At 44.1% G+C, this 10,743-nt stretch overlaps 1 pseudogene across 1 annotated transcript; it reads right to left on the reverse strand.

Moving 5' to 3' along the window:
- Positions 1–6,854: 6,854 nt before the first annotated feature.
- Positions 6,855–7,307, reverse strand: LOC308428000 (small ribosomal subunit protein uS17-like; annotated as a pseudogene). The gene has a single exon. The product of its transcript is annotated as a small ribosomal subunit protein uS17-like (transcript).
- Between the last annotated feature and the right edge of the window lie 3,436 nt (positions 7,308–10,743).

The raw sequence follows: 10,743 nt of genomic DNA on the forward strand, positions 1-10,743 counted from the left end.
TCGAAGGATAAGCAGGTAAGGGATCAGAAAAGTCTCTTTTTAGGCAAAGCAAATGGAGTGTGTGAAGACATGGGGCTGCTTGGTGAAGAAGAGACCCAGGGTGAGTCTGTCATTTTCTCCTGGATAAGATCATGCTGGGCTGAGCTGGAAGACAATGGGCCAACAAGTGAAGTATTGGGACAGACAGGCAGAAATGGTCTTTTCATGCTTTCCCCAAGACTTAGAAAATTATCGTGTATCTGGGGATGCTGAAGACCATCCAGGGATAACCTGTGGAGAATCAAAGGAAAAACCCAGAAACTCAAACAAGTGTGGAGACAAGACAGCAGAGAAGGGAGTCAGTTGAGAATTAGGGAGCCAAGGAGCTGTGGACTCCAGGAAGATGGAGGTGAGCCAGGGTGGCCTTGGGGAGATGTGGATCCACAGAGAATGCTGGGGTGGCCTTGGGGAGGGGGCACTTGCTACTCTCTAAAGAAAGAGATAAAAGCACAGTTTGCTGAGTGCTAAAACCCAAAAGGAACAGTGAGCCACATATTGGACACTACAGAAGCCTACATCTGAGAATTCAAGGGTAAACTCAGACAAGTCTCCAAGGACTCAGGAAGGACAGATTAAAAGGGGAAGACACCAGGTATGTGTGTCATCCCCGAGGAGTTCCGGAAGGAGGAGCCTTCATGTTTGATGCATCCCAGAGCTGGTTCTAGCTGAGCAGCAAGGAAAACAAACAAACAACAACAAGAAACAAGGTACAATCACACTGAAAGGAGAAATTAGGCCTCCAAACCTTCCGAGCTTTTCTTCCTTAGTTTCAAACGACATGATTGTCTACTTGGGAATCCCTTTTCAGAAACCCTGAAAACATCCAAGTCAACAGAAATGTAAAGTGAGCTGATACCAAAGCACATACAACTTCTCTACATACTAATAACAGTAATGAAATGTACTTTTAAACTCCGTTAAACCCATTTAAAGTTGTAACAAAAATCTAAACTGTCTCAGAATAAACATGATTTAAAATGTAAGACATTAAAAAAAAAAAACAAACAAACCACAAAATTGACTAGCTGGAGAGAGACGCACTCTGCTTTTAAGCTGAAATAAGCGTTTTACCACTAAACTTCAAGAAAACACTTTAACTCATTAATATAACCATAATTTTAACTAAAATCTTAAGTGAATAGTTTGCAAACTTCATGCATGATACTAAGACTTGTAATTAAATTTAAGAAACAAGAAATTAAAAGGAAAAAAAAAAGAGGCAGCACAGAAAAAGACGAAATAGGGATGGTATTATCTACAAAGACTTACGATATATTACAAAGCTAAAATAGTTAGAACAGCATGGCATTGAAGATAGGTACAAGGGAGAAACCTGAGTTTCAATGTATGTATATTTAATATATGATAGCGGTCTTTAATATTTGCTATTAATATATAATGTGTTAAGTCAGAAGGGCCAGGGCAGGTACTATTACTAACGCTATAGGGAGTCTGATGTGGTGGTGCATACCTTTAGTCGGAGCGGATCTCTGAGTTCAAGGCCATCTTGGTCTTGGCCAAGACCACACAGCAAGACTTTGTCTCAGAAAAGTGTAATTTATGTAAATGCTATGGCAATGTCTAAGTTTTATTTCTGTGGCTGTGATAAACACCAGGGCAAAAAGTGACATAAGGGAGGAAGGTATTTCTTTGGCTCCCAGGTGACATGCCATCATCTTGGGGAACTCGGGGTTAAGGGCCTCAAGCTTCTGACGCATCACACCTACGGTCAAGGGTGCAGGGAGAACGCTGCCACCCTGGCCTGCAACCTCTGCTAAGACAGCTTCTCGCCATCTTACACAGTACAGGGCCATGTCATGGGATGGCGTTGCCAACACTCGGGGTTCTTCTACCTCAGTTATCAATCAAGACAACCCCCCACAGACATGCCCTCAGACCAGCAACTCCTCACTGAAATTCTCTCTCTTCTTGGGTGGGTCTATGTTGTGTTAGGTTGACAGCTAAATTTAGCCAGCACAGAGGGTTAATTGGCTTGCTACATGGACTAGCTAAATTGAGGTCTCTGTTTCTTCCAGGCGTCAGAAAACTGTCATATTTAAATGTGAAAGTGAAAAGGACTACCTCTAAAAGCTGGTTTAATAACAGAACGTTGAATCCATGGAGCAGAACACACTATTGGAGTGAGATCTTTATATCACTAATGTGAAACAAGCAAGCTGCGGTGCAGTGTGCATGACATCTTAAATGTGCGGAAAACTTTATATATCTAGCTATATATATATTTATAGATATATCTCCATATGCACAGAAAAATGTCTGGAGAAATACATACCAAACTGTTAACAGTAAATGGCATGAAAGAAAAGATTGATATCATCTGACTGGATATATTTTAAAGTCTTTTATATGGCAGGAAAAAAACGTTAAATAAAATTCAAAGACAACAAATTGAGGAGAGACAGTTACAAAATCTATGAAAAAGTACTTAATATATAAAGTACCTTTTTGAATCAATAAGAAAAAGACTAGTAGCGGGTATGGCGGTGCTTGCCTTTAAACCCAAGCCCACAGGAGGCAGAGGTAGGTGAATGCCTGTGAAATCAAGGCCAGCATGTTCTACAAAGCAAGTTCTAGAACAGCCAGGGTTGTTACACAGAGAAACCATGGCTCGAGAAAAGAGGGAGGAGGAGGGGGGAAGAGAGAAAGAAAAGAAATAGAAGAAAGGATAGTAAACCAGTAGAAGAACAGTCAACCTGAAAAATAAGAAACACAAATGATCAGTACACATTGGAACAATTTGTTGACTTTTACTAACAATGAAATACCAGCAAAATAGAAAATAGAACCCTTTGTCTAGAAATACGAATTTTTAATATTTTATCCCGAGAGTTTTAAAATATGTAGAACCGAAGGATGAGTTAGAAAACCCAATGAACCCCCCGCAAGTTCATCATCTTCTTAAAGAGGAAGGAAGGCACAGACAATTTGTCGCAAACGCACACACCGTCTCTTTAGTTACCCTTTGTGTTGCTCTTCTGTCACTGTGACAAATGCCTTCTAAGAAAATGACTCAAGGAAGGGGAAGCTTCTTTGGGATTAGAATTTGAGGGGATACAGCCCACTGGGGCAAGCAGGAGCAAGTGGCAGCTGGTCACAAGGCATTCCTCTTCCTCCTCAGCCTTCCAAAACAGCGCCACCAGCTGGGCACTAGGTGTCACATTCAAGCCACCACACAATTCATGAAAAGACTAGAAAACCAGGAAGTACATATGTATGGGACTGACTGACTGACAGCTGTCTTAGGGGTGGAATAACTCCGAGTCTTTTTCATCTTTATGCCTTTCTATATTTTCTAGAGTTTCTGAGAAGAAAAAAAACATGTTTTTGTGCTTAAAATATTTAGGCCTGGGGGGAAAAAATAAAGCCACCGTACAAAGTTCCAGAACCTTCCTTCTTGTTCAGACAGCATCCAGCAGCATCCTTGCCCAGAGTGGGCTTCCCTTCAGCTCCTCCCTGGCTTTGCTGGCAGCTCCTCCCTGTTTCTACTTCAGCTATTCTATGTCCCTGTTGGCCTCTCTACTGCTCCAAGAGTAATTTTAGGTGGGTGGGTGTCGCATGGCCCTCTTCCCGGTACTCATCTGCTAGGGGTCACCCCAGACAACTACTGTGGTTTGAGTGTTATTCATCTGTTCTGTTTTGCATTGGGATGGTACTGTGGTCCTTGGTCCATTAGAACTAAGGGCTATTAATTTTTTTGGAAGAGACAAATGTGATTCTCATGAGATCCCAGTGAGTCTCCAGTAGCTTTCTGGCTGCCTTCTTATCACGTGTCTTAGTTAGAGATGCTCTTGCTGTGATGGAACACCATAACAGAAAGCAACATGGGCGAGAAAGGGTTTATTTCACTCACTGGTCCACATAACAGTTCATCATCAAAGATTGGGAGGGCAGGAACTCAGGCGGGAAAGGGACGGCAGAAGCTGGTTAAGAGGTCATGGAGCTGCTTCCTGGCTTGCTCCCCATGGCTTTCTCAGCCTGTTATTTTTCTTTTTTATAGAACCCAGGAATACCAGTCCAAGGATGGCACCACTTACAATGTGCTGGGCCTTCCCACATCAGTCACTAATGAAGAAAACGCCTCACAGACTGATCTTATGGAGGCATTTTCTCAACTGAAGTTCCTTACAGATGACTCTAGCTTGTGTCAAGTTGATAGAAACCCAGGCAACACACCATGTAATCCTTGCATGTTTGCTGACACTGTGATGTCATCTACTAAAGGGTCCTCACCGGCATCAACTATAGACTTGTGTGATGCCCTGGACTCTCCAGAATGCTGAACCAAATAACCCTCTCCTCTTTATAAACTGTCCCAGCCTTGGATATTTTGTTAGAGCAACAGAGACTAGAACACACGCAGGGTGTTCACAGGACAAATAAAGAAACAAGCTCTTCCAGAGCTGGGCCAGGCAACTGGAGGGAGATCTGACTGTTCCTGGAGTGTACGGGCTCCTATGGTAACAGAAAGAAACCAGCCAATCTTCTAGAAGAGGAAACTCTCTTCCAACCATGGAGCCCCATTCTGTAAGCATAGTGGAGGGGGAAGGATGTACAGTCAATGCTTGAAACTGTGAGTCTGCTGGGCAGGCTGTCCCTGTCCCTCAGCGGCGGTGGCGGCAGTCTAGCATAATGTGCTGAGAGGCCTGGGGTCAGCCTCCACACCGCAGAAAGCCATCATTCCCTTCCTAGCCCAAATCATCAGCAACAAACTAATAAAGGATAGAGTTGTCTTCAGAGCCATTTGAACTTACTACATGTGACCTGGCCCAGCCCAGGGACTGCTAGAAACCTCTCCGGGTGGGGGATAACAGTGACCTAGTAAGATGCTTGTTACACAGTGACCTGGATCGAAGATCAGCCCTCTCTTTCTGGGTTTTTCCTAAAAACTGAAGAAGCTGAGGGAGATGATCTTTTGGGGATTCTAACATTCGAACCCAGAGAGTTCTAGGCATTGGAAAGGCGGGCCTATTTATATAATCCAGTGATTCTGTTTCTGGGGTCTGTCCAAAGAACCTGAAGTCAAGGTCTCTGAAATAACCATACTGCTATGCTCCCCCTAGCACGGGTCACAATAGCCAAGATACAGAATTATCCAAATGTCCAGAAGGAAACATTGCTATATGCGTATATGCACCTTAGCATGTAATCGGGTTACATCACAGTAAACCATGGCAAGTAGATCAGGCTGAAAATTGAACATGCCTTTATCATGTGTAACCTGACAATCATAATAGCTTAGCTGCAATGTGTTCAGAAAACGTACATTCACTTGTATTTGGGAATCACAAGATAGAATCATGCTATCACTAGCCTGGGAAAGATAAGAAGTCAGATTTCCATTCAACACATACTTTCATACTGCTATAAAGCCAAAAACGTCCTTAGGCAAGCCTTTGTAAGTCACTAGCCATCTATGTACACAGTAGACTCTCGCTCGGCTTTTTAAAAGGGAATGACTGTAATATGCGTAGTACACGAGTGAACATTGGTGATGTTATCCTTCATAAAAGGAAGCATCATGAAATGCCAAGTAACGTGTAATTCCATCTGTGTGTGGAAGCAGAACTGGACAAACGGGCAGCAGAGGCAAGAATAGGGCTTATTTGTGGATGATTGATAATCGATACCTATAAACGTAATAGACTGTGGCTGTAACTTGGACATTAGCTGAGGATGAATTGTTGCAAAGTGGGTAAGGTATTAGTTACACGATGAAATAGATTACAAAGAGGGTTGGGGAGGTGGCTCCGTTGGTAATGAGCTTGCTGCGTAAGCCTGAAGACCTAAGTTAGGATCCTCAGCGTCTGCACCTTTAAAGGAGTCATTTGTAGCAGTGTGCGCCCATAATCCCAGCATGGGCGAGGCAGGAATAGGAGGATCCTTGGGACTCACTGGTCATCCTGACCAGCCTAGCTGGTGATTTCCCGGTTTCATGGGAGACTCTGTCCCGAAACATGATGGGAAGAGCCATTGATGAGGATGCTCAACATGGACCCCTGGCCTCTACACACATATGTGTGCCTGAGCACTGCCCATGCACCCCACATGTGCAATGTCCTGTATGTGCTTTGGGAAGATTAAGGATAGATCGAGGATAGATTAAGTGGGAAAAGCAAGAAGAGGGACTATCCATCTAGCGTCTTACTTTCGTGTTAGAAGATAAAGTAGTTCTTCAAATGAGCGTGCTTGCATTTGAATAAACAAATAGTAACTCTTCTGTTGCTGTGATAAGATCCCATGACCAAGACCACTTACAGAAGGCAGGGTTGATTTGGGTCTGTGGTTCCAGAGGGATAAGGGACCTTCGTGGTGTGGAGTCATAGCAGCAGGCAGCAGGCATGGCGGCAACAGCAGCCAACTGAGAACTCAAAAGTCTGACCCAGTGACACACTTCCTCCAGCAAGGCTGTGCTCCTTAAGTAGCGCCAGCACCTGGGGATCAGATGTTCAAATGGCTATGGGGGACATTCCTTATTCACAAACTGCAGGAACATATTTGAAATGATTAACCAGGGGTGATAGAGTGCTAGGGTTGGAATGAAGGGGACAGAAAGGCCACGACATTGTCATTTGGCTTTTTTATGAGCCCTGTGAACACGGACTTGTTAAAACTAGACTTTAATTACAACGCAAGGTGGAAGATTCGGTGAGAGGCAGGTCTTCAGGCTTTTCCTCTCTCATGCAAGGAATTTTCAAGAGATGGCCTCATGGCAGAGAGGTTGGGGATGTGCATTCCATATTCTTTTTAATTGGAAAATAACTTTATTTGTTCTGGGGAGTTGGCCAGAGTCCCCCTCAGAACTTTTGAAACTGCATGTTGGTGCCATAAGTCTTGATGACCTTGAGCATATTGAAGGGTCTTGCTCAGGGGCCTGCACACTCTCACAGTGACAATGTCACCAATCTATATATTTCTGAAACAGAGGGACAGGTGCACAGACATGTTCTTGTGACGCTTCTCAAAGTGATTGTACTTTGAGATGTAATAACAATGGTCCTCTGCATCTTCATCTTGGTCACGACACCAGACAGGATCCAACCTCAGATGCAGATGTTACTAGTGAAGGAGCATTTCTTGTCGATGTAGGTGCCCTGGATGGCCTCCTTGGGCATCTTGAAGCCTAGACCAATGTTTGTGTAGTACTGAAGAAATTTTTCCTTGCCAGTTTCTCCCAGCAAAGCACGCTTCTTGCTGTGAAAGATTGTAGGCTGCTTTTGGTAAGCATGCTCCATCCGAGTGTCCACCATCTTGAGAAAAGGAGAGGACCTATACTACATTTTTAAAGGATAGAATATCTTGTTACAGAGCGTGCACCAGGTAATGGGGGCCAGGCTTATGAAGCCTGGGGTCATGCTGATGGCTTAGAGGTAGAATTAAGCATGAACTTGGCCAGATGTCCTTTTGTTGTTGTTTTTATTTGTTTGATTGATTTTCTTGTTTTGATGCAGGGTCTCGTAGGCTTATCTTGACCCACTTTCTATGCAGATGAAGATAACCTTGAACTTCTGCCTCCTGAGAGCTGAGACTACAGGTGTGCCTTACCACATCTTGCCGGTACAGTGCTGAAGACTAGACCCAGGGTTCCAATGCATGCTAGGCAAACCCTTTATCCAGTGAGCCACATCCCCAGCACCCAGATGAATTCTTAAAATATGGATGTCCATTTTAACTGACACATCACGAGCCCGCCTCTTTTACCATATATTCCAGCATTTTTCTAGTAGTTGAACAAGGGCTGTAGAGCCCTCTACACGACACACTGAAAACATTTCCATCTCCCAGATGACCTTGTGCCTATTTCCTCCCCCAGAGCTATGCAGTCATTAATTTGTTTTCTGCATTTTCAATCTCCCTTTGCCTTTTCTGAGCATTCCATATGAATGGAATCATGTCACTTGTGGTCTTATGTGCATAGCTTCTCTTCTTGGCATCGTTCTCGGAAGTTCTTCCACATGGCACTGGGTATCAATATGTGTCAGTTCTTTTTCTTTCTTTTAGAAAAGCATCTTACTGCGTGTGGAGACATTTTCTTGTCTGGTTAACTGAGACTTGGATTTTGTTTAGTACTAGTGATGCCGACATGAACACTTGTTCATGTCCTGGTGGACATTTTTGTCTTCATTTCTCTTGGAGAGATGCCTGGAGAAGGATTTATGTGTAGGATGGTGTGATGGTTATCTCTGCTAAACTTGACACAACATAGAATCACTCAAGAAGAGACTCTAAGTGAGGGACTGTCTGCATTAAGTTGGTTTGTGGATGATTGTCTTAAGCTGATTAATGTGGGAAGACCTAGCTCATAGTGGGCAGCACCATTCCCTAGACAGAAAATCTTGGAGCATATAAGAGAGGGGAAATCAAGCTGAGTACAAGCAAGCAAGTAAGTAAGTGGGCATGCAGGCGTCCGTTTCTCTTGGCTCTTCACTACTAACGGGATGTGACTAGCTGTTTGAAGTTCCTTCCTTGACTTTTCCACAGTGAGTGACAGATTATAATCTGGAATTGTAAACTGAAATATAGTCCTTGCCTGGGGTGTGGCATGAATGAATGAAGAGGACTTCATATCTGAATCCCTAATCCACAATAGATTGGTATTTGGATATACTCACTTTTTAGGAGGTAATTAGAGGGCAAGCTAGGGTCCTGGTGGGGAGATTATTATCCTTATAAGAGACACATAAAAGCTTACTCTTGAACCTTTCTTCTTTATCAAGAAATAACTCTCTATAAATCAGGCAGTATGCCTTCTTCAGACACCAAATTTGCATGTGACTTGAACTTGGATGTCTAGCCTACAGATCTACTCTATTAGAATAAATGTTTGTGTCAGCCACCCAGATGATGGAATTATTGCTATAGAGGCCTAGTCAGACTCATGTGTAGAACAATTAGACCCTAGCTTGTGGCAGTGTTTTGGGAGGCTGTTGAGCACATGAGAAGTGAGACCAGGCTAGCAAGAGGGTGGGTCTTTGAAGGTTATATTCCACTCTGGCTCCGACTTAACGTCTCTGCTTATCAATCTACCAAAATGCAAAGAGCCTCGGCCACGTACTGCCACCATCATGAGTGGAGCATCTCTGTCTTGCCTTCCCCGGTGCGCTGGGGCTGAAACTGTGAGCCAAAATAACTCTTTCCTCCCTTGGGTCACTTCTACCAGGTCTTTTGGTCACAGTGGCACAAAATAATAGTACATAGCCCAAGATGACTAAGACAGATGAAGGTTGAGTCAATGCTATCCCAACATAGATATGAATATGAGAGTTTCCAATGCCCCTTCCTTTTGCTTGGCCATTTATACAGTCTTCTTCCTCGGAGAGAAGAAGGGATGAAAAATAATCCTAAAATAGGTTATGGCCATGTTTCAGTAGCCCTTGGGACAATCATGAGTCCTAGAAATACTGAAAAAATGAAGCCCATATTTGTCCTGTCTTTTATTTTCGGGTGCTTTTTGATGACTTCTGCTAGAGCTGGCCATTTCTCAAAGAGAAGGTGTTCTTCAAACGCAAACTGACCTTGCTAAGGCTCACCACCTCAGCCACCTCTCTTAGAAGGCTGAGCCACTCTCCCCGATGGAATCATTGTTCTGGTTCGTATTTGGTTCCTGTGGTTAAAAAAAAAAAAATCAGTTTGGGGAGGAAAGAATTTATGTGGTTTAGATGTCACTGTCTGTCACTGAGGGGGAGCCAAGTCAGAGACTCAAGGCAGTAGCTTGAAGCTGAAAAGCATGGAGGAATGCTGCTTGTTGGCTTGCTCAGCTGCCTTTTCTTATGTAGCTCAGTTCCTCCTGCGGAGGGAGGACATCACCTACAGTGGGCTGGGCTCTCTTTTATCAGTCAGCAAGTAAGAAAATGCCCGTGTACAGGTGCTCAGATGTCAATCTGATGGAAGCAATTCTTCCATTGGGATGCCTCCTTCCCAGGTTGACAATGTCTGTTTCCGGTTTACAAAGACAAACTACGACAAGCATGACAGAGGGGTGGGTATGCCAGCATCCACCAGAACTGTTTAAGCCAGTCCATCTTAACCCTTGTCTTGCCTTGCCCTTCCCTAGATGGGAGAACCATAAAGGAGAGGGCTCTTTCAAAAATCTGTGTGGTGGAAACTTAATGGAGTTTGAAGGTGGGGCCTGTGGAGATATTGGGGGTTAGATGAGGTGGAGAGGGCAGGGCCCCTGTGATGACATTAGTGGATTTATAACAATAGTGTCATGGTGTGACACGCTCTTACATGTTCTCAGCCTCCAGAACCATGAGCCAAAGAGATCTTTACCCTTCACAGCTCCCGAGACTGTGGTATTTCGTTATAGCAACAGCAAGTGCGCCAAGACTCAATGCTTCTTCTGACTTGTTCCCTTTGCCTCGTGGTCTGTCACCCACGTCTTGGTGTGACTCTTCCTGGTATGCAGCGCTTTGCTCCTGGATTGCACTCCTTTCTCTTTACCTGGCTTGCCACTCTAGAGTGAAACAAGCCCCAGGTCCATTCTTGAGCAGGGCTCTTGACTCTTGTCTCGTGACAGCTGTCTATGAAGTCCACTGGAGACGTACAGGGACATGGGGCATGTACTCCCATTTCCCAAGGACCATTGATGTGGCTTGTTGCCTATGAATAGTACTTCAATGGGATCTGGGCTGACAGGGCCAGGTTAGGTTCACAGTCAAATTTGTGTGTGTGTGTGTGTGTGTG

This window comes from Micromys minutus (genome assembly GCF_963924665.1).
Source record: "Micromys minutus genome assembly, chromosome: 12".
NCBI classification, from domain to species: domain Eukaryota; kingdom Metazoa; phylum Chordata; class Mammalia; order Rodentia; family Muridae; genus Micromys; species Micromys minutus.